The 25,400-nt window shown below is 45.2% G+C and overlaps 1 protein-coding gene across 1 annotated transcript in view; it reads right to left on the bottom strand.

The window, feature by feature from the left end:
* LOC144798741 (monocarboxylate transporter 13-like) overlaps positions 1–25,400 on the bottom strand; it is a 148,971-nt gene that overhangs the window by 49,537 nt on the left and 74,034 nt on the right. The gene's annotated exons all lie outside the window — the stretch shown is intronic.

Raw genomic sequence — 25,400 nt, 5'->3', positions numbered from 1 at the left:
CACATACCACTTGTGTACCTAAGCAGCCACACACAGCATCACGCAACAATATAGCCTCTCACACCCATTCACCCACACATATACCACTGGCATACCCACACACATACCCAAACACCCTACATACATGGTGACTTATTCATTGATACAGCCACTCACAAAGCCACTCACTTACCCATGCACCTATTCACATACCCATAGAGACTCTCAGATACCTTCTCACACATGGATACATAGAGTCACACAGCCACTCACATTGTATGTGCTACAAATAATATCAAACTTTAATAGTACACAAACTATACTCAACTGCTAAATTTCATTGGTTTTATATGAGTATAATGTCCCCATAACCTTAGCAATTTTCAGTGAATTCCTAAAGTTTTTTTAAGTCTATTCCCTAACTATAACGTTCCTGTAATCTTTGTTTTGTTCAGTGACTATATGTGTGTATATATATATATATATATATATATATATATATATATATATATATATATATATATATATATATATATATATATATATATATATGTATATATATATATATATTTATATTTATATATATATATATATATGTATGTATATATATATATATATATATATATATATATAGTTTGAGTATATTTATATATATATATATATATATATATATATATATATATATATATATATATATATATATATATATATATATATATATATATATACATATATATATATGTATATGTATATAAGAAGCCTGCATCTCTGTATCCCGTCCTACTAAGGAACAAACGGACTGAATTTGACTTTTGAAACTTTGTACCCACTAAAGGTCAGTTACTAGTACTCACCATTTGGACTATAAGTCCCAGCATACCATTGGGCTCAATGTTGCCACGCCCACTATTGAATGCGATGATATAAAATAAAGTAAAAAATGGTGAGCCCACAGTGTTTCTGAAGTCTGCCTAAGAAGAAGAGGCGCAATGCCTCGAAACGCGTCGGCTTTACTCATGAATTTAAGGGGCACAGAGAGGCGAGCTGCAGCGAGGCTGACACTGACAGAGAGCGCCGTTGAGTGCCCTCCCGCTGCTGAAGGGCAATTTGTTTTTCATATATATATATATATATCCACGAAAAAACTCCTTGCATCCAGACACGAAAAACCAGGAGACAGACCACAGGACCAGATGTTAAGTTTCTTCTTTTATTCGAAACTTTTGGCCTGGAAGAGTGCTGGCTTAATCACTAAAGATGAACATTTGTATATGAAAAAAGACTACCCGGTTATTCCTAACATCTACTTTATTCCTAAAGTTCACAAGGACGCTGTGCACCCCCCCGGGAGGCCCATCATTTCCGGTAGGAACAGTTTGTTAGAACACACCTCAAACTACATTGACTTTTTTTTACAGGATTGTGTAACTGGATTGCCTTCCTATTTGAGAGATACCAGTGATTTCCTTGGCAAAATCCAGAACTTTGTTTGGGACCCTGGATATCTATTGCTGACTTTGGATGTATCATCCCTATATACCTGTATTGACCACAAAGATGGTCTAAGAGCCTTGAGTTACTTCTTTTCCAAAAATAGACCCACCTACCCGGAGCATAATAAAATGCTGCTAGATATGGTGACCTTTTGTCTACATCATAACATGTTCACCTTTAACCAAACTTTCTATCAACAAATGAGGGGGGTGGCAATGGGAGCCAGCTTCTCCCCCAGCTACGCCTGTATTTTTATGGGCTGGTGGGAGGAGCTGGTCCTAAAAGGGACTCTAGGCGATCTTTACAATAATCATGTCAAAATGTATTACAGGTATATTGATGACCTTATCTTTGTCTGGAATGGTAGTAGGGAAGAGGCCCAGGAGTGGGTTGACCTCTTGAACACCAATAACATTAATTTAAACTTCACCTGTACCATGAGCAATACCAACATTCACTTTCTAGACATAGAAATATACATCCATAACAATATACTGGAAACTAAACTATACCGAAAGGAGACAGCTGGCAATTCCATCTTGCATTACACCAGCTTTCATCCTAAACATCTCATTCGCAGCATCCCCTATGGGGAAATGCTGCGAATTAAACGGATTTGCAGTAATCCATCAGATTTGAAGATGGCACAAAATGAATGTAGGGATAGATTCCTCGCCCGAGGTTATCCTATTCATATTATTCAAACAGCCATCAACAAAACTGCAAATCAGGAAAGGAATTTTCTCCTTACATCCAAAGCAAACAAATTGCCTATAACTGAATCCAGTCAAGCATCAGACTCCAGCTCGGTCAGACTCATTGTGCCCTATAGTGCTCAAAAAAGTGCTATAAATAAAATTATTAATCAGAATTGGGCTTTAATTTGTTCTGACCCCATCATAGGTCAAGCTATGCCTACCAGACCCAGTATCACCTATAAAAGGGCTATTTCCCTTCATAACAGCCTGGTATCTAACTGTCCTGAGGTGATTACTTCAAAAGATTGGTTGAAAAGTTCACGGGGATTCACTAAGTGTCATTCGTGTAAAGCCTGTACTTACGGTATTAACAAAACTAGTTACCGTACTGCCTTTAGCAGCAAGGAGATCAAAATCTCCAAATCCCTCCATTGCAAAACCGAGTATGCTATTTACATCTTAGAATGTACTTGTCCCCTACGGTACGTGGGAAGTACCAAGCTACCGGCCAGCAATAGAACATTGCAGCACATCAGGGCCATCACCAACTCTGACCCCACCTACCCTGTGGCGAGACATTTTCGGGAGATCCATAACAACAATCTAATGGATCTCAAGTATTATGTCATCGACACAATTCCTAAAACCAAACAGGGAGGTGATCGTGAGCACCTAATGCGCAAGTTGGAGACGAGGTATATCCTGAACTTCAACAGCAAAAGTCCTGGGGGGTTAAACAACACCGAGGATTTACACACATGCTTATGAATGTTAACATTTTTAGTGTAACCCTTAGAAAAGCTGTACAGAGAACCTGTCCGCCGTGTCCTTCTCCTTCTTGCTTTCATTGTGCAATTCATTGTGTACTGATTTAGCCTTACTTTTTTTTTAGGTTACAACGTTTATTTAGTGGCATTGAAATATGTTATTTGAACTACATAGTCCTAGGGCTCTGTCCCTGTAGAGTGCCCCTCCTCTTTTAATTTATTCACCAAATCCTCACATCGAGGTTTGTTAAACTTTAGCACTTTTTCACTTTACGCACACAGTGACACTCTTTCTTTACTGTTTACTGTCCTTCGATTACTAGCTCTTATGAATTTGGAACCATCAATAATTGAAGGGGGACCACTAGCATACCCAGGAGTACACCTATGTTGATGACCATTAGGCATTATGCCTGAAATTATGTTATGACCAATTGTTTTTTACCCTGTGCAAAATCTTATGTGTAAATATATGAAATGATAAGTGTTTTTTTACATAGAACTATTTTTGTATGACTATGAAGTATTTTTCTATACATTTGAACCTAAGTCAAATAATACGTTGTATTTTTCTTGGGAAATCATTTATGTAATTACATTTGACCTGCAGAGTTTATTTATAGGTTCTTTCGCTTTTTCTTATATTATTTGGAAACAGCGTTGGTCAAGAACATAAAATTATTTAGGTGTACTCGCCTTTTTGCGTATGATCGCTGAAAATACTTATTAGATGGTGTATGTCAATGTCCTCACTATTTTCAGGTTTTTCTTGTGAGTTTAGCATTTGTATATTGTATACATTATTTGCTCCCTTTTTTCGAAGGAAGACTTTCAGTAGTATTTCACTGTTTTTCTTTTATGTCTATCACTAATTTAGTCACGTGCCTTTGGTGCTAGCTGTCTTAATGGTCCATTCAATGTTTGAACGTTGTCATGTGATCAAGCCACTCCTGTGGTGAAACGCGTTATGGCTGACTAGCGAGAGAATAAACGCTACTCTTTGCACTTACTCTGGGTTTGTGTCTGCTTCTTCGTTGTATGCTGGAGGACAACGTGCGGCATCCGATTCTTTTCAAGCAGCATCTTGGATATATATATATATATATATATATATATATATATATATATATATATATATATATATATATTTATATTTATATATATATATATATATATATATATATATTTTTATATTTATATATATATGTATGTATATATATATATATATATATATATATATATATATATATATATACATATATATATGTATATGTATATATATATATATATATATATATATATATATATATATCCACGAAAAAACTCCTTGCATCCAGACACGAAAAACCAGGAGACAGACCACAGGACCAGATGTTAAGTTTCTTCTTTTATTTGCTCAAGTTGTGCGAGAGTGCATAACGCGTTTCGGGCTCCCAGAGCCCTTGTTCACATGCAATTTTTGTTTGTACATTTCCATTTTTATAGTGCACATTACACCCAGCCTTCACCACCCCCTCCATGTGTCACATGATCATGGAAATAAAAGACACATTCAAAGTATAACTAAAATGTCTATATGTCCGTATAAATACATTTGCATCAGAAATAGGATCACTTGAATATACAAGTTTTCATCTGCAGTCTCTGGATAAATCCATCAAATATTTGTATCTAGAGGGGAACAAGAAAAAAGGGGGGGGGAGTATGTTAAAAAAGTTTCCATCTTTAAATAGTTAGAATTTATAGATTGTTCAATGAGATCAAACTGATGGGTGGGTCAGATCTTAAAGTGCTATTTTTAAAGTGCAAACAATGCATGTCCTAAAAGTGCAAAAGATTAATTATGACCTATGTTTTGTCCAGAGGAAGAAAAAGTGACAATGTGCATGAAAAACCAACTTGTAAACAAATTTGCCTTATCTCCATATTTTCAACAATTGGGTTAAAACCACATTTTGCTTAAATTAAAATTCATGATAATAGCATTAGATAATCCAAGCAAGTATAATCATTAATAGATAACTCTTATTAAAACACCCTGTGTATAAAAAATTGTGTAAAAATTCAAAATAAATACAAGTATATATATATATATATATATATATATATATATATATACACATATATATATTTTTGATACATATATGTACATAAGTATTTATAGATAGATAGATAGATAGATAGATAGATAGATAGATAGATAGATAGATAGATAGATAGACAGACAGATAGATAGATAGATAGATAGATAGATAGATAGATAGATAGATAGATAGATAGATAGATAGATAGATAGATAGATAGATAGATAGATAGATAGATAGATAGATAGATAGATAGATAGATAGATAGATAGATAGATAGATAGATAGATAGATAGATAGATAGATAGATAGATAGATAGATAGATAGACAGATAGATAGATAGATATTGCCAGTTATAGTTAGGACCTAGTTTCCATAGACAGATTATTTTTTATATTACTAAGAACGTTGGCACTGTTTAAGGAAACTTCACAAAATTTTCAAAACTATTTTGCCAATCATTTCAGCTGTTGTTATGAAAGTTTCAGGGTGATTCATCATTTTGCACGGATTCTGTTCAGGAACAGAACTTTACTTGGGAGCATAGAGCATCAGCATGTCACCAGACTACCTCAATATTTATAAGCCCGAATCCAATTAGCTATAGTGCCTCACTTGCCCTCTGAAGCTTTCTAGAGAAACAAGTGAGTTGGCACCCCAGAACACAACACTCTCAATCCCCTCAGGGATCGCGGTAACAGGGCGATCTTTTCCCTCTCTTACTGGTAGTTGTCCACAATAAGATAAACAAGAGACAAGGATGAAGTTTTGAATATTTATTTAAATTATCCGGCTCGAAGATGCAGTATTTTCCCCAAAAATTAGAAAACAAATGGATAGCAAAAATATTGTTAGTGTTGTTAACAAACCATAAACTATAAAAAGCTCTATCACATTATAAGGCAGATTAGCCTAAGATATCTGGGACGAGTGGCAGACCCCGTAATCTAGCATACATAGATGGACATTCTCCATCTCAGCTGATGTGGTAATCTTGCCTCAGGACCTTCACTAAATGTGTGTTTTTTAGAACTCTCATCCTTAGTTATATGACAAGACATGTGTGCTCACAAACATGATCTGCATTCTCATGTCATGTCTAGGTGCTAGTGTCAGACCAGAGGGAATAACAAGGAGCATTGTTCTTTGACCTTGTCCATGGTGGTCAGACTAAATCCCAGGAAAAGAACAGAACACAAAAACATATGCAGGTTCTGGTAAAAAGATAATGTGGCACAAAAGCAAACATGCTTATGTAGTAACCAGTGCAACATGTTGCAGCCTACAACATGTACAACTAGGCTAACATAGGGAAAACGATAGTGGGCCATGCAAGAAACACAGGACACCCTCCCTTTGGTCAGGATAACACCATGAAATAAAGTACTAACTCCAATCATTGTAATTAGAAGGTAACACAATTCAAAGCACTGTTTGAAAATAAGATACACTGAAAATGGCAACTGCAATGACAATTTTGAAAAATAGTCAAATCATGGCATTTTGGAGGAATTCATTGTGTCAATCACCAACTCAAAGGCTAAGGACTCCATGAAGGAGTCAAACTGCATGCGATGATTGGTTAACAGCCCAAGTCCCAACTTCCAAAGAGCAAACATGATCTTTGGTCTCAGCTGATGTCGAGTCAGTCACCGGCCAATCTGTAACTGTGTTAGTAGAGCCTGTTTCCTGTGACCTATGTACCAATGCACATGGTTCCTCGAAGGTGAGTGGTTCAAACCTCCCATTGTGTAGGAATCACAAACCTAAAAGACAGTTCCAAAAATGGGTTACTTAGGGACCCTCCAGCACTGCAATATCTGAGGCAGCGGGCATCTGCAAAGCCTGGCAATGTAACCAGTGCCCATTCAAAGGGGCACCAGAGACAGTGGAACACTGGTTGCATGCAGGTAAACCAGGCAGGCCCGATTGTCAAGGACCAATAAAGATCCAATTCTTGCAGTAGACATTTCCAAAGATTTGACTTATGCGTTCATGGTAGTGTTGAAGTGGTTCTAGTTCCAGAAAACCTGCAAAGGAAACATCCATTGCAGAAAAAGCAGAAACAGGATGAGAATGCCTCAAATGAGGAATAACAACAATGGGAATCATCTGAATACACTGGAAAAAAAGATGTGGATAAAAGTCAGGATTACTCCAAAGATGGTTTAAAATGAACTACCAAGGCCAAAGCCTACAATCTTAAAAAAGTGGACAAGGCCGGTCGCACTGGAGACATAAAAAATGTGATGCACCAACTCTACGAAATGCAGGGGAAGGTTTGTATTCAACAATATCTGCATTTCACTTGAAGTTCTAGCCACCTGCAATTCAAAGGTTTCGCACGCAGATGCAAGAGCTGCTTCTTGTTGGAACAATAATGCTTGGGTTTGCTTAGCTTGTTGAAGTCTGCCTTCAAAATTAGAATGGAAAGCCACAACGAGCTATCTATGACCCATGCAGAGGGGGAAACAAGGCATTGGTGGAACAAGCGACTATCTGGGAAACAGATAAAACATACAGAACCCGAGCTCACATAACGAAAAATCTTGATCACTAAGCATTAAATAAGTTTTGTTAAAGAGTTTCGTAATAAGGGGAAAAATTGCAGAAACCAGGATACCTTTTAAATACCATGCCAAAGTGGGTGCTGAAATATTACATGCGAGAAAACGAAAAAAGAAGCCAATACTGAAGATTATTAAGTACTCATTCATGTGTGGGTACCATTGCTATTTTGTCAAAGGAACCCTGGAACATTAATTTCACAAGAATTTTATTGGTAACTCAAAGCTTTTGCCTATTTTTCAAAAAAATAAAAAGCAAATAAGCAAGAAAAATAAGCAAAAGCTTTGAGTTACCAATAAAATTCTTGTGAAATTAATGTTCCAGGGTTCCTTTGACAAAATAGCAATGGTACCCACACATGAATGAGTGGTTAATAATCTTCAGTATTGGATTCTTGGTTCGGTTTCTCGTATATTGGCTCAGCCTTACTGAGTAGAGTCAAGGCCCTTGTTTGTTCCTGAAATATTACATGCGCCATGAATTTTAACATGTTTACAAACAAGTGAATGTCCGACAGTAGGGTCGCATTCAGTTCAGAATGATATGTAAAAGGAAGTGACCATAATTCTTGAATGGAGCTGCTCCCAAGGGGTTTATATCTACCCACAGGTAAATGTTTAATGAAAGCTGTGAATTGAAATGTCGAGATAGGCAGAGAAATAACTCCATGTATTAACCTCACAGCTGAAGGAGTTCCAGCTATCATGAATGGAAGTTGTTCTAATTTTTCTAAATGCAGCATTGTGGAGATTGCATCTTTCATGGCCATCAATTGTTGTTTGCATGTTCAATTAAAAGGTGAAATATATCGCTACAATTCAAGTAATGCCATGGAACACAACCATTTTTAAGTGTTTGCAGTGTCCAGCTACACTGCATAATAGATCCAAATTTACTTTGCCCATGATGCAGTGTTGACATGTCACTCTGCACAATATCAATAACAGACGACACAATGTTGTCTAAATTGTAAATACGAGATGGCAATGTATTAGTACTATTATCCACAGCATGAAAGCACTTTATTCTAATTATCTTGGTCCGGTGTCTCAAATATGCAGCAGCTTCCATCTGGTATAATTTCCAAATGTCATTATATGTAGCATACACACCCCCGCGCCGCACGGCCACCAGCTGCTGCGTGTGCCCCCAGTGCCTGCCTCTGCCTCAGCGCCGGCCTCGCTGCCGCCCTGAGCGCTCTCCTTTGGTTTTCGCCCGTTTTTGTCAGTAATTTGTGCTTGTTTCTTCCTGTGCCCAAGATCGTGTGCTTACTGTTTTTTCCCCCGTTTTTGACTTGAATTGTTGCCTGTTTTTTTGTATGTGCCGTTTTCTCGTCGTGTTTTGAACTCCTCTGTACATTGTGCCTGTCTCCTTCCTGCTTCCCCGCCTACCTCGCCGCCCTCCGCTCCCGCTTCCCGCCACCGCCATTAGCCCCGCCCCTTTTCTCTTCTGTTTCCCTCCCCGCTCCCGCCTCCCAGCTGCTCCGCCCACCCGCGCACTTGGCCTTAAATGGCGACCGTGCGACGCAGGTGAGTGTGACCCACTTGTGGGACACTCCCGCGCCGCACGGCCACCAGCTGCTGCGTGTGCCCCCAGTGCCTGCCTCTGCCTCAGCGCCGGCCTCGCTGCCGCCCTGAGCGCTCTCCTTTGGTTTTCGCCCGTTTTTGTCAGTAATTTGTGCTTGTTTCTTCCTGTGCCCAAGATCGTGTGCTTACTGTTTTTTCCCCCGTTTTTGACTTGAATTGTTGCCTGTTTTTTTGTATGTGCCGTTTTCTCGTCGTGTTTTGAACTCCTCTGTACATTGTGCCTGTCTCCTTCCTGCTTCCCCGCCTACCTCGCCGCCCTCCGCTCCCGCTTCCCGCCACCGCCATTAGCCCCGCCCCTTTTCTCTTCTGTTTCCCTCCCCGCTCCCGCCTCCCAGCTGCTCCGCCCACCCGCGCACTTCGCCTTAAATGGCGACCGTGCGAACGCGCAGCGGTCACGCGCAGCGGGTGCGCCGATTGTGCGCCGAAGGCGCGCCAAAGGTAAGCCCGTCTGCGCCCGTCCGCGCCTGGACCGCACCCAGTGCCAGGACCCCTGGCCCCCAAAGAGCCCGACCGACCCGCCTGACGTACTCCGCCGCCACCCTCACCGCTCTCAACACCGGCCGACTCCCAGAATGCCATCAAGCCACTCCACGACGTACCCACGGACCTTTCAGCTGCCACGCCTGCAAGTTCTCCTGCATCCGGACCAGCCTCGCACCAGCACCCGCCAAGTCGAACACCAGCAGCACCCACCTCAAGTGCATCCTGCTCAACACCCGCTCCGTCCACAGACACGCCATCGAACTCTGGAACCTCCTAGACGCCACAGCCCCTGACGTTGCCTTCCTCACGGAGACCTGGATGAACGCCTCCTCAGCGCCCGACATCGCCATCGCCATCCCAGAGGGCTACAAGATCGTCCGGAGGGACCGAAACGCCAACCAGATGGGAGGAGGCATCGCCATCATCCACAGGAACACCATCCGTCTCACGACCAGCACCGACAACACCCTGACCAGCGCAGAACACCTGCATTTCCAGATCCACACCAACCCGAACACCACCCTCAGAGGCACCCTGATCTACCGACCCCCTGGACCACGCACACAATTCAGCGAGGACATCGCCGACTTCGTCAGCCCGCATGCCCTCCCCTCCGCAGACTACATCCTCCTGGGAGACCTCAACTTCCATCTGGAGAACAACAACGACCGCAACACCAGCACCCTGCTCGACAACCTCGCCAACCTGGGACTCAAGCAACTGGTGTCCACCCCCACCCACCTCGCCGGACACACACTCGATGCAGTCTTCTCCTCCAGCACAGACATCGACTTCAGCCACGCCACAGAACTTCAATGGACGGACCACAGCTGCGTCCACTTCACCTTCAAGAGAACGACGACCCACCACCACCAACAACAGGCCGCCCGCAGAAGCTGGAACAAGATCACAGCAGACCAGCTCGCCACCTCCCTGAGCCAGCACCCTCCTGCCAGCTCAGCAGACCCCAGCCAGGCCGCCGACAACCTCACGAAGTGGATCAGCAACTGCGCGGACGAACTCGCCCCACTGAGGACCCCGCCCAGCAGACCCGGCAGCAAGAAGGCCCCTTGGTTCACCGACGAACTCAAGAGCTCCAAGAAGAACTGCCGAGCCCTCGAGAAAGTCTGGAGAAGGGATCCGACACCGGACAACAGGACCTCCTTCAAGCTTGCCACCCGGAAACACCACCAGCTGATCCGCGCCGCCAAGAAAACAGCATTCAAGGACAGGCTGGACAACAACGCACACAACAACAAGGAACTCTTCAACATCGTGAAAGAGCTCTCCAACCCCAGCGCAGGAAACAACGACATCACCCCATCGAAAGACCTCTGCAACTCCCTCGCCTCATACTTCCACAACAAGATCGCGGACATACACAACAGCTTCAACAACCAACCAACGCACACCATGACCGAACAACCACCCCCCACTACCACCCTCCACGCCTGGACCCCGATCAGCACCGAAGACACCATCCGCACGATGAACTCCATCCACTCCGGATCTCCGACCGACCCCTGCCCTCACCACGTCTTCAACAAGGCCGACGCTGTCATCGCACCCCACCTGCGAGACATCATCAACACATCCTTCGACACCAGCATCTTCCCTGAGAGCTGGAAACACGCCGAACTCAGCGCTCTACTCAAGAAACCAACAGCGGACCCCACCGACCTCAAGAACTACCGCCCCATCTCGCTCCTCCCGTTTCCAGCCAAAGTCATCGAGAAGACCGTCAACAAGCAGATGGCCGCCTTCCTCGAGACGAACGGATCCCTCGACCCCTCACAGTCCGGCTTCCGAGCCAACCACAGCACCGAGACCGCCCTCATCGCCGCCACCGATGACATCCGAGCCCTGATGGACAATGGAGAAACAGCGGCCCTCATCCTCCTAGACCTCTCCGCGGCATTCGACACGGTCTGCCACCGCACCCTAGTACGGCGCCTCAGCAACATCGGAATCCAGGACAAGGCGCTGGAATGGATCATCTCCTTCCTCGACGGAAGAACACAGAGAGTCCGCCTACCACCGTACAAGTCAGAGGCCTCCGAAGTCATCTGCGGCGTCCCTCAAGGATCATCTCTGAGCCCCACCCTCTTCAACATCTACATGAGCCCCCTCGCGGCCATCGTACGCAAACACAACCTCAGCATAATCTCCTACGCCGACGACACCCAGCTGATCCTCTCCCTGACCAACGACCCCGCCGCCGCCAGAGCCAACCTACACGAAGGGATGAAGGAGGTAGCCGAGTGGATGACGACCAGCCGCCTAAAACTGAACTCGGACAAGACGGAGGTCCTCATCCTGGGACCCTCACCCTCCGCCTGGGACGACTCCTGGTGGCCTCCCGCCCTGGGCACTGCACCCAAACCAACAGACCATGCACGCAACCTGGGCTTCATCCTGGACTCCTCCCTCTCCATGACCAGGCAAGTCAACAACGTCTCCTCGGCGTGCTTCAACACCCTACGCATGCTACGGAAGATCTTCTGGTGGATCCCCACTGAGACCAGGAGGACCGTCACCCAGGCCCTCGTCACCAGCCGACTGGACTACGGCAACGCCCTCTACGCCGGTACCACCGCCAAGCTCCAGAAGAGACTCCAGCGGATCCAGAACGCCTCAGCCAGACTCATCCTCGACATCCCACGAACCAGTCACATCTCCGGACATCTCAGAGACCTTCACTGGCTCCCCGTCAGCAAAAGAATCACCTTCCGCCTCCTCACCCACGCACACAAAGCCCTACACGACCAAGGCCCGAGCTACCTCAACAGCCGAGTCAACTTCTACGCTCCCAAACGCCACCTCCGATCAGCCAACCACGCCCTCGCCGCCGTCCCCCGCATCCGAAGAGCGACTACAGGAGGAAGGTCCTTCTCCTACCTGGCTGCCAAGACCTGGAACTCCCTCCCGACCGACCTGCGCCTGACCCAAGACCACCTCTCCTTCAGGAGGAAGCTGAAGACCTGGCTGTTCGAGCAGTAGCGGCCCCCCCCCAGCGCCTTGAGACCCTACGGGTATGTAGCGCGCTTTACAAGTGTCATTGATTGATTGATTGATCTTTTAGAACTTGTATATTTGGGACCTGAAAGAAAATGTGATAAATGTATGTCTTCAGATAAGAGATAAAGCTTTTGCTTCACTGCAGACAGTGTGGAATGTTCCAACCATTGTTGCCATAACCTTCCCACCGAATAGTTGGTACCAGAATGTGCTTCACCTTCATCAATGATTTTAGATTGTTTTTCAGTGTAGAATTGCTAAGAAAACACACCTGTTTTGCCTGTACTAAGCATAAGAAGTTAGGATCATTTGCAGAAGTGTTGCCTCAATTGGGGCACATGCTATAAAGGGGAAGAGGGCCAAACAGCCCAATAGGCCCAGGAACCCCATCCCCCAGGGCCCAGCCAACTAAGGATGAGTGCCCTTATGACCACTCAGGGCACCCACCATATTCTTGTTGGCGGCTGCAGGGAGACCCCAGTGCCCCTGCGATCCCTGCTGGCTCCCCACCTCCAGCAGAAACAGGAATTTCTCCTGGACAAATGAAACATCAGAAAATGCTGCTCCCTGCAGACAGGAGCAATATTTCATCTGTTTCCCTACCTGCTTCACAGCGGGCAGGGAAACAGATGAAATGTTTGCTCCCAGCGGGTGGGAAAATTTTTCCTGCTTTCGCCCACTGGGAGTGGACTTACCATTTGCTCTCGCTTGGCGAGCTTTGAATTTCTCCTACCAAGTGAGAGAAAACAGAGGTTTCTGTGCCTAGTGCGGGCAGGGAACCTGCTATGTCCCCAGGGTAAACACCCCATGGCATAGCAGAATCAGAGCACTGGGGGAGGTTGTCCCAAGGGCCATTAATCCAGGAAGGGGGCTGCATAGACCCCTGCCTTTCAATTGCACACCCGGGGTCTGGGTGATGGGATACCTGAGGCTGATCGTAGAGTCCCAAGATGGTGGCCAACACTTCCTGGTTGAACTGTTGGCAGCCTATCAGATCTCACCATGAGATCTGTGCTTAGGCTCCGCCCAGATATCTATATTTTGTTTTCCTCAATAACTCCAAATCTAGAAGACAGATTTACACCAAATTATAAAAAGTATTCTTTCTGGAACAAGATGTAGCTTTCTGTCCAATTTTGTGCAGCTCCGTTCAGCAGTTTGGGCTACATTTATGCTTGAAATCCCTATAGGATACTGCATGGGGAAAACACATTTTGGGACCCCCTTTTTCTTAGCCCCCATTTGACTCTTGCATGGTCCATTGTTATTTTCCCTATGTTAGCCTAGTAGTATACATTGAAGGTCGCATTTCTGTGGCACATGTTACTACATAAGCATGTTTGCTTTTGCACCACATTGTATTTTCACAAAGAACCTGCATATGTTTTTGTGTTCTGTCCTTTTCCTAGGATTTAGTTTGAACACCATGGACAAGGTCAAACAACAATGTCCATTGTTATTCTCTCTGGACAGACACTAGTACCCAGACATAATATGAGCATGTAGCTGCTGTTTGTGAGCACACATGTCTAGTCAGATAACTAAGGACAAGAGTTCTAAAAAACACACACGGACCGAAGGTCCTGATGCAAAATTACCACATCAGCTAAGATGTAGAATGTCCATCTATGTATGCTAAGGTACAGAGTCGCCACTCATCCCAGAGATCTTTGATATATAATCATTAGCTTTAGTAGAAAAGGGGGGGGTAGGCTAATCTGTTTTATAACATGAGAGGTCTTTTTTTGGTATATGGTTTGTGAACCATGCTAACAATATTTTTGTTATCCATTTGTTTTTTAATTGTGGTGCAAATACTGCATCTTAGATCATGATAGTTTAAATAAATATTCTAAACTTCATCCGTGTCTCTTGTTTATCTTATTGTGGACAAGTACGAGTAAAAAAGCAAAAGGGTGTGTCCTGTTACCGCGATCACTTAGAGGATCGAGAGTGTTGTGTTCCTGGGTGTCAACTCATTTGTTTCTCTGTAAACGGTAGGAGACAAGTGAGACACTATAGCTAGTAGGACTCAGGCTGCTAGATACTGAGGAAGTATGGTGAATACATGCCAATGTTCTATGGTCCCAAGCATAATTCTGTGTCTGAGCAGAATCCATGCAAAATAGGGCCGCCAGCATTTTAGTCAGGTACTTACTTACGGGAAAGCTGAGTTGTGCTTGTGCTTGTCCACAATACTCTTGCACCTTTGTATTCGCTGTGGTATTAGGGATCCTCCACAGTTTTTAGCTAGAACCTAGTTCTGTTGGTTTTTCAAGTTGAGTAATAAAAGGTTTTATACCCAGTTTGTGCTACGCTTTGAATCCTTTATAAAATTACTTATGGCGCAACCTATTGCGATTGTGGTCAGCTGCCGACTGGCTATATATGCCCATTTACAACAATATTTATTTCTATTTTGTATTATGTTTAAAAATATAATGAATGAAATTATATATAATATATGTTATTTAATATATAAGTAAAAATTAAATTGGTGTAAAAGTATATGTTAATAGTTTTGTAAAACATTGTAAAATATATAGTAGATACTTCTATAATATCTACAAATGTATTTAATATGTATTAAAAATATATTTGGTAAACACCAGTAAAAAAATGTTTATTTTAACATGTGTTTAAATATATATAAACTAGCTTACCCGTCGTGCGTTGCTGCGATCTCAGAAGAAAGGAAATTTAAGGAAATTTGTTATGATAACATTCAATTTACATTGTGTCATTTTTATTGAAACTTATTCATTTTAATATGGAAATCATTTTAAAGTGTTGTTTTAATTCTGTTTATGTATTCGAGTGCTTGTGGATACACAGTATTTTTTGTTTTTCCATCTGGTGCATACACGAATAAATCAGAAGGTTTTCCGACGCGTGAGCTGGCCACATACAGTTGTCCATGTGAGAAGCACGGATTCTCCAAATCTAGTCCACACACTTGCAGAGATTGTCCTTGTGCTTTGTTGATGGTCATTGCAAAAGCGAGTCGCACCGTAAACTGTAAACGTTCAGTATTGGAAAGATTATGAGGGCCCTAGATGGCCGGGGGGGCTGATATTTAACTTTTTTTTTTTTGTCAGAAACCTTTGCGGGAGTGTACTCAACAACTTTTAACAATTCTTTTTTTTTTTTTTGTAGCCAGAAACCTTTGCGTGTGTGTACTCAACAACTTCTCAAAGTTTCATGCCGATCGGATGAATGGTGTAGTAATGCATAAAGGATAAACGGACATACTTTGGTTTTTATATATATAGAAAAGATGTTACCACAAAATATTAACTAACATATGTTTGTATAAGCAATGCTAAATGAATGTATATTTCTGTTTATAACTATTACAGAACATTACTCTATTAAATAATATTTTTTTTAAATATATTTTTTATATATATTATAATATTATTTGAAATATATTGTACATTTTTTTTAAAATATTTTATAAAAATGTTTGGCATGATTTTATTATTTCCTAATTTTTTTAATATTTTGAAATAACTATTAATTTATACTTTATTATCCCAGTTATTTGTATAGGGAAATAGTAATTTTGTTGTATTATCAGGCAGTCAATTTTTCCTAACTGTATTTTGTATTATATTGCAGTTACTTTTAGCTTCTTCACAGAGAAGGAAGGTCGCGGGTGGGTGCTGGGGCACCACCAAGCATATTACGAGTTTCCTCTCAAATACTTTTTTCATGCCAGTGAGCCTGCATGAAAACTGGGGTGCATGCAGTGGGGGACATTTTATGCCCCCTGTGTGCATGCACCCCAGTTCCTGAACGGCATGGACTGCAACAGTCAATGCCATGCAGGAACTGCCTTAGACGCTCCCATTGTAGTGCCTTTTTCATAGGCACCACTGTGGGACCGCCAAAAAACTGCCCTCATGGGGCAAAAAAGTCATAATCTGGCGGGCGATGTCAGTATGGGTTTGGCGGACTTTGAGCACGGATGTGGCGTGGCAGCCCCACTCCAACACTGCCAATTTTAAAATTAGGCCCTTAGTTCCTGGTAGCTTTGTTCGTTTTGTATAGCTTCTAGTAGTTAATAAAGATTAGGTTGAGTTCTTCCCAGTGTGGATTGGAAGGCATTATGCCATCCTTCCAGTGCATTGTTAGTTTCGGATTTTTGGGCTAGGGTACTGTCATACACATGCCACTATGGAAAGTGGAACTCTGGTTGTAGTCTGTGTCCTGATCTATGTAGTCTCCCTACCCTTGTATCTTCAAAGTAATCCATTAGGGGAGCTAGTTTATTTTTATTACTTTCTGTTAATAAGTTACAATGTTTAGCTACTTCACTGTTAGGGATGAAGGCTAGAGCTATTTATTTTTTTATTTCATAGGCAAAATGGTTATTTGTTGCCTACTCTACACTTAGGGCCCAATTAGACTACAGCGGTCCAATGGACCGCCGTAGCCGCAATGGTGGTGTGGGCACCTCCGCACTAACTGTCCGACTGCCCTATTACAACTTGGGCAGTCGGACCACCCTTGCACCACCGCAACTGCCAGGGATCATAGATACCTGGCAGTGGGGCATCGGTCTTGAGGCCGCAAAATGCTTGGCAGGACCGCTGCAGTCTCGCCAAGCATATTATGAGTTTTCTCTCCGCCACAGTTTTCATGGCTGTACCTACTCCATGAAACCCGTGGTGGAGAGGATAAAAAAGCAGACCCTTCAAGGACCCCTGTTGTGATAGGGCCAAGTGGTGCATGCAGTGAAGCACATGTTTTACCCCCTGTGTGCATGCACCCCAGTACCAGCAGGGCATGGACTGCACCAGTCTATGTCATGCAGGTGCTGCCTTTGACATTTCCAAGTACCACCATGGGACCGCCAAAGAACCGCCCACCAGTGACTGAAAAGTTGTAATCTGGTGAGCGGTATGGGAGCTGGACGGTGGCATGGCGGTTCCCCTCCCACACCACTAAACTGGTAATCAGGCCCTTGGGGTAGATTTTTGTAGGTAACGCCATATAATCTGATTGAAATGGTGGTAGCAACCTTGTATGACTGTGTGGGGGTAGATTTTATGTATACTTTGTACCATTGCTTGTTCAAAATCGATGATAATGTTTTGGGGGTAGTAGTTGTTAGTTTGCTCTTTTATTTGGGTCAGGAGTACTATATAGGTATTTGTTTGTTTATTCAGTAATAATCCATAAATATAAGGTATGTTACTGTTGTGAAATTTTCCATGGATGATGTACGTTGGTAGAATGGTTTGGAACATATTTTAAATGCCCCATTCATGTTTTGAATTGTCCTAGTTTTAATAAGGTTGTAGAGGTAGCAAAAGATTATAATTTGTTTTTCATAATTTTTATTGTCATATAAAAGAACTTGTTCCTCTTTGGCCCTGATTACGAGTTTGATGGTGGCACGCCCCACGACACCCCTGCCATATTATAACTTTTTAAATCACTGGCAGGTCTCTCTTTGGCATTCCCAGGGCAGTGCCTATGAAATAGGCACCACAATTGGAACATCAAAGACAGTCGGAAGTTCGCCATCCGCCACGCCCCCACGAGTATGGCTGTCTGTTGACTGCCAGACTCATTATCAGACACTTTCTGTGTTACTGCTAGCTTAGGTGGAATTTCTACCTCTGTAAATGTTTTAGGTGCACGTGGTGTTTGACTGGTTATATTTTTAGTTCTGGCAATTAGATGTTTTAAAGTTGCTATACCAGGTAACTGACCTGTTACATGCTCTGGGACATGGGGTAATATGTCCTATAGAATTTGTTGTTGATTCCTGTGAGCTAGTGCTTGCTTCCTTTATGTTTTCTAGGACATCTCTTACTTCAATTTCAATTGTGTTGGGGTGGTGGTTATGTTCTTCAAAACTAACAATTGTTTCACTAGATGTTGTCCTCCCATAGCAATTGTGCAAACCTACATATATATTATGCTTTGAAGTTTTCAGCTGGTGTAAAACATTTCTGTTGTATTTTTCAGGTTTGATGTTGCTGCTTTAGCCTGTTGAAATATAACTGACAAATGTTGGCTTTTGTATTTTAATTAATGAAATCTGCTGTTTGAAGACGGGGAAGTTTGTAGAGAGGGGGAAAATGTTAAAAATATATTTAATACTTTTATTAGCAGAACACATTGTTCTAACTTTAATTAAAAATGCTTTTAAATAAATTAGAGAATATAATCACTTTGTTATGCTGATATATGGGCCTTCATTGCGATATTGGTCAGAGTTGCCTCCGACCGACACCGGTGCAGATTGAGAACCCACCAACCTCAGGGCAGCGGTTCTGATCGCATTATTTGGATGCGCGTGCCTGCAGCACAAGCTCCCATCGAAAAATTGAAGTTTCTAAACTTCCCTGCACCGTGTGGCGGGCACCTCAAGTGCCTGTGACATGGTGCAGGGATGTTGAAGGAGGCACCCTAGGTGCCCCCCAGGGTCAAATGCGGAGGGCCAGTGGGCATGGGGGCCCTAATGCGGAAAGGATGACATGGATTGGCCGCTGAAAACAGACATCATGATCCCGATGGCAGAAATGCCTTCCTTAAGGGATTATGAGGTCTTTCAGACTGGCTGATGGGCTCCTTGAGCCCATTGAAACCGCGCCGGATTCCACAGCTTGTTCAAACTCAGACCCCCATCATCCTAATACGGTAGTCAGACTTTAAACCTACAATGTCAGTCGGAAAGCCTCTGAACAGTGGTCGGAGGCTTTCAGACTGACATTGTAATTAGACCCGGTGGGGCAGATTTACAAGCCCCGTACACCACATTTGCGTCTCTTTTGTGACGCAGAGGCGGCGCAAAGCCAGCGCCATGCTGCGGGGTATTTACAACGTGACACATCTAGGGAGATGCCTCACGTTGTAAAGCCCTGCACCACATGTGAGCGTTCTGGGTTGGGGGGGGGGGTTCCAGTTCAGGAACGCCTCCTAAAAGTGGCTGAGTGAAATCGACAAGATTTCACTCAGTCACTTTACGGCCATGCTGCGTCAAAACTCTGCGCCTGCTTGAAGCAGGCATAAGGATTGGCGCATCATGTTAGGCATAGGGGCACCCCGAGCCTTGCTGGAGCTGCGTCGAGCTTGCGGCGCGACTCCAGCAATGCGTCACCTTTACGGCAGCAGATGCGTCACGCATCTGTCTATTCTTGCCCCATGGTGCGCTGCATTGTAAATGCGGCGCATCCATGGTGACGTAAAAGGTGTCTGCCATGGCGCACAATAACTGGCGCATCCCTGCTGATATACAGGGATGCGGCAGTTATTTTAATTCTGCCCCGGTGTGTATTTCTTCAAAGTGCTGCTTGGTAGAAAAAAACCTGCAGAGTTTCATTATCTGAGAAGTAGGATCCAACGCTATCAGCCTCAACTGGTCTTAAGGTCCTCTGGACAAACCCTTATGGTGACTCCCAAGTTCACTCGATCTTGGATAGGAGGACGTTCCTTTCAGGTTCAAGCAGCTCGCCTGTGGAACGACTTGCCTCTACATCTCAGATTGTCTCAGAACTTGCTGTTTTTTAGTAAACATCAGAAAACATAGCTGTTTCAACAATAACATTATGGTTGGTGGGGCGGGATTCTTCTGTTACGGTTTTGGTGATTAGCGCCGGGGCACTCTATGTGAGTATCGCGCACTTTATAAATACCAAATTTTATTTCATTTCATTCTCCAGTGTTTTTCAGTTTTTGAGGTAGTTCATTCATTATTTTTTAACATCTTTTATATTGTTTATTTAATTGGTATAAGATTTTTATTGGTTGCTCTGTTTTGTAGTTTCGTACTTTTGGTTATTTTAGCGTCTGTTTATTTATTATGTCAGTTATGTCCTTATTTAAAAAATGTGAATTAATTCTGTTTAAAAGTGCATATGGTAACAATTGTGTATTTTTTAAAATACATGTATTTATTTTAAGTAAAGAAATGATGTTTATATTAAAAATAATATATTTGATATTGTTTAGTGATGTTTATTAATGTTGTTTATTTTTGGGAAAATAATGTTTTGTTTAAAATAGTGACATTTTATTTTTCTAATATTTGAAAAAGCTATATTGTGTTCAAAAGCATTTAATAATATGTCAGATATATTTTTTAATTTTTATAGATTTAATCCACGTGGAATTTGCTATTTTTATAGGGACGTTTTAAGTCATTTCAATATGTTGAAATTGTTAGTTTCAATATTTTTGATATGTCCTATGTTTATTTATTAGTTTTTTTTGTTGATGATAATTTTGTTTTCAATATTTGTAACATCAATGTTTTATTTAACAATATATTTTTGGGGGCGTGGCTAGCAGCCGACGATGGCGGCCGCAGCTTAGGGAGGCTCCTGGGCGAAGGCGGCTTTCCGCGAACATCCGTAGCAGAATCCTGAAATTTCCTGGCGGAGAGGGGCGGACCGGACCCAGCGTCCATGCAGCGAGCATCGCTGAAATTTCCGGAAACGGCGGAGGCTCGATAGTGCAGGATCCTGCGGTCAAGTGGCTGAGGAGGGGCAGGGCCTAATTGCCGCAGCGGAGCCACGGACTGTCAGCGCGACTGCAACCGGCCGGAAGTGGCCCAAGAACGGGGGTGAGTGGCAGGAAGCGCCGGTGAAAGAGGCGTCTCACCCGGACACCTCCGTGGGGCCCCCCCCCGGCGACCCGAGCACTTGGACGCTCAGCCGCACTGCCAGTCGGCGCCCCCCGGACCCGCCAGCATCCGCCGACGGCGTGATAGAGGTGGCGCAAACTCGACCTGAAGACGCCATTGCCCGGCTACGCAGAAGGAATACGCCGAGCACCGGCAACGGCCGACGCCGACACACGGCGACCGGCAGCATCACTCGGCGGCCACTGTGGTCGACGGACTTCTGACCGGGAACATCGGGGGCCAATCACACGCTGAGCCACGAGAGGGGATAGAGCTTGGACAGCGCATATACAGGGGTGACGCCGAGGGGAGGCATATTGTGGCAACCCCAGCCGGTGTGGGTCATACCTCGCAACGCACGGCCACACTTTCCTTTGGTCTCCTTGCAGGGGAGCGGCCTGACCCCCGGCTTAGCTGCAAATTGTAGGAGAGCGCTGGACCACTACATACCAGTGAGGACACCACGTCCCACGCCGGAGTGACCAATTAGCAGTCACGGCCCGCCGCAGAAGTACAAGGAAGCGGCCCTGCGCGACCCACGCACGATCATTCTCTCCAGCTGGCAGCTCAATTCCCGGCGACGCCATGTCCCAGAGGGGCCCCAGAAGTAACGCGGCCCAGGCCAAGCTGGACAAATTCGCTTATGAGAGGCACTCGCCACCACACGACCCACGCAAGACCGCTGGAAAAACGGCAGAACCTGAGGGGGCGAGGAAAGCCACGCTTGAGGATGTCCTGGCGGCACTAGCCCAGGTGCAGACGACGGTGGGTGCCACGGCGACAGAAGTCACCCTGATTAGAGCGGATCTCCAAAAGATGAATGAGAGGGTCAAGCAGGTCGAGGTGGTCACCAAATCGCTGGTGGAGGACGTATCCGAATTGCAAACAGCTGTAGAACGCCTGCAAACCGATAACAAACTGCTTCGGGACAAACTGGATGACCAGGAAGGGCGCTCCCGACGCAATAATGTCAGAATTTTGGGTGTGCCGGAGTCAGAAGACACGGGGGCAATGGACCTGTATGTGGAGGACTTGATCAAAACGCGGCTCAAGCCCAAGGGACTCTCGAACTTCTTCTCCGTCGAAAGGGCACACCGCGTTCCGGGAGGAAAACCCAAATCGGGGGCCTCACCACGACCGATACTGGCCAGATTGTTTAATTTCCGGGATCGGGATGCCATTCTCCAGGCCGCAAGAGTGTCACCGTCCATCCAAATTCAGAACTCCAAAATTGCTTTCTTCCCGGACTACACGGCGGAGGTGGCTAGGAGACGGAGAACATTCCTGGAGGTAAAGAAGACCTTGAGGGACAAAGAACTGCCGTATTCGATGATCTTCCCGGCTAAACTGCGGGTGGTAGCGGACAAAAAAGTGTGGATCTTCGACTCCCCGGATGCAGCCCGGGACTGGCTGGAGGGTTGGCACACAGTGGGACGACGGCGCAAACCACACGAACCGGATCGGGACCGTGGGGAAGGCAGCAGACATGGCTCGCAAACGTCGAGACGAGCGGAGGGAGCAGACCACTCGCCCTCTCATGGCTTTGAGGGGGGTGGCGAGGAAGAATGACCCTGACCACGGACTCTACGCACTAAGTAATCACCAACCGCCGCACTGACTTATCTCTAACGATGCTGCAAGTTGACGCTAGCATGGCTACCCCAAAAGCCTTCAGGGAGGCCGCCTGCCTGGGGAGACGCTCTCCCCCCTACACGCAAGTACTCTGGTTTTGGGAAGGGTAAAGCACTCTGCTCAGTTGGGGTGGCGGGCAGTTAAAGGTCCGTTAAGCAGGGGGGCAGGGAGGGGGGTTTGTTTAGAACTGTTTTTGTTAGGAATGTACACAAAGGGTCGAGGGCATGGTTTCAGTATGTACAAGAATCGGAACACTTTATTGGGAATGGACAATGACTTTAAGCCCCCATGAAGCAGCTAACGCTTGGCTGCGCAATGGCACAGCCGCTGGACCGGCCACATTTTTGGGGCTATACATCATGTACCTCATTGCCACTAGATGGCTAACGATTTCATACCTGCGGAGGGGGTGACTCCCTCTGATTCACAATGCCCACCTTTGACCCTGGTTTCCTGGAATGTAAGGGGCTTGGGGGACAAGGTTAAGCGGGGATTGGTATTAACAGCTATTAAGCGCCTGCGTCCTGCTGTGGCCCTGTTGCAAGAGACACACCTGGTGGGGGGAGCTACGAAGGCCTTAGATAGACGAGGCTACAAAATGTGGGCCCACTCTGCTTTCTCGTCCGGCTCCAGAGGGACCGGAGTTCTGATACAGAAGAACTCACGTTTCATCCCCCTAGCAATTAAGACTGATGACCAGGGCTGCTTTGCGGCCGTGCAGGGGCAATGGGAAGGGAAACTCTTTAATCTGGTATCAGTGTATATCCCACCAGCTTTACACTCGGTCCACCTCCCGAGACTGGGGGACTTCCTTTTAACTCTCCCCGAGGGTGAGGCTATCCTAGGGGGGGATTTCAACGCGGTCATGGACCCACAACTAGATAAACACCCATCCCCCGCCCAGACAGGGGGGGAACCGTACTTTCGGCGATTTGCCGCGGCCATGGGCATGACAGATATCTGGAGACACTTACACCCGAACACGAACCACTACACATTTCACTCCGCGGTGCATGGGAGCCTGTCCCGTATCGACTATTTCCTGTCACTGGGGGAGGCCCTTAGCCATGTGGAGACCCTGGTAATTCACCCTCGTGGTATTTCTGACCACTCACCGCTCACACTGACGATTTCCCTACAGAAGAGGGCACGTAAGCGCATTTACCCCATGCACGCATCATATTTCAAAATTCCACAGGTTCGCAAGGAACTCAAACGCGCCACGACGCACTACTTTCTTGAAAACGCCCATTCGGTGCGCTCCCCGGCAACGCTCTGGGAGGCCTACAAAACGGTTCTGCGGGGTCACGCCATTAACACCATAACTGGTCATAAGAGACGACAGTCGCAAGAACTAGCCGACCTAGAGATTACGCTGAGGGAGCGTACCATTGCACATGAGTCACATCCCTCCCCCGCCGCCATGCACGCACTCGCTCTCCAGCAACAGCTGTACAATGATCACCTGCGGTTGATAGTCAAGGGGCACATAACAGAAACCCAGAACAGGGTTTACGAAGTGGGAGATAAAGCAGGGAAAATGCTGGCATGGCTCGATAAACGAGAGGGCAACTCCAGGGGGATCCAAGGTCTAAAGGATGAACGAGGAGAGACACACGCTGATCCGAGGCGGATAACAGAACTGCTTGCGTCCCATTTTGAACAAGTATACACCCCGGCTCGCGTAATAACACCTGAATGTGCCCGGACGCTCTTGGCACCGATCGCCATTCAAACCCTTTCACCGGAGGCGTCGTGCGAGCTTGAGGCGGACATTACAGCAGATGAAATCCAGCTGGCCATTAAGGCGCTAAACCCGGGCAAGGCGTTGGGGCCAAACGGGATACCCATAGAGTGGTATCAGATGATGCCGGACACCCTCGGCAAGTATCTGTTAGAGATGTTCGAGGACTGTTTGGAGAAGGGTACCCTCCCACCGGACCAACGTACGGCTACTATAATACCGATCCTCAAACCGGGTAAGCCCCCAGAGGACTGCACCTCCTATCGACCCATTTCCTTATTAAACGCGGAAGTGAAAATCTTGGCCAAACTGCTGGCACTGAGAATCTTGCCACATCTGTCCTCGGTTATACACCCTGATCAGTCCGGGTTCATGCCACACAGGAACACAGCGATGAATTTACGGCGGCTGCATGGTATACTAGCCAGAGCCGACAACATCCACACGCCGGCAGTAATCCTGGCACTTGACGCCAAAATGGCATTTGACCTGGTGGAGTGGGAGTACCTCTTCGAAACACTGACGCGTATGGGGTTCGGGCCCCGTTTTTTAGCATGGGTCAAACTGCTATACACAGCCCCAGTGGCTCAGGTGGTGGCGAATGGCCACATTTCCCGCACTTTCCGGCTGGGTCGGGGCACGCGACAGGGATGCCCTCTGTCACCCCTGTTGTTTGCCATCTCCTTAGAACCACTGGCGACTCAC

The sequence above is a fragment of the Lissotriton helveticus genome, chromosome 12, assembly GCF_964261635.1.
Source record: "Lissotriton helveticus chromosome 12, aLisHel1.1, whole genome shotgun sequence".
Taxonomy (NCBI): domain Eukaryota; kingdom Metazoa; phylum Chordata; class Amphibia; order Caudata; family Salamandridae; genus Lissotriton; species Lissotriton helveticus.
This window is presented reverse-complemented; position numbering and strand designations above follow the sequence as displayed.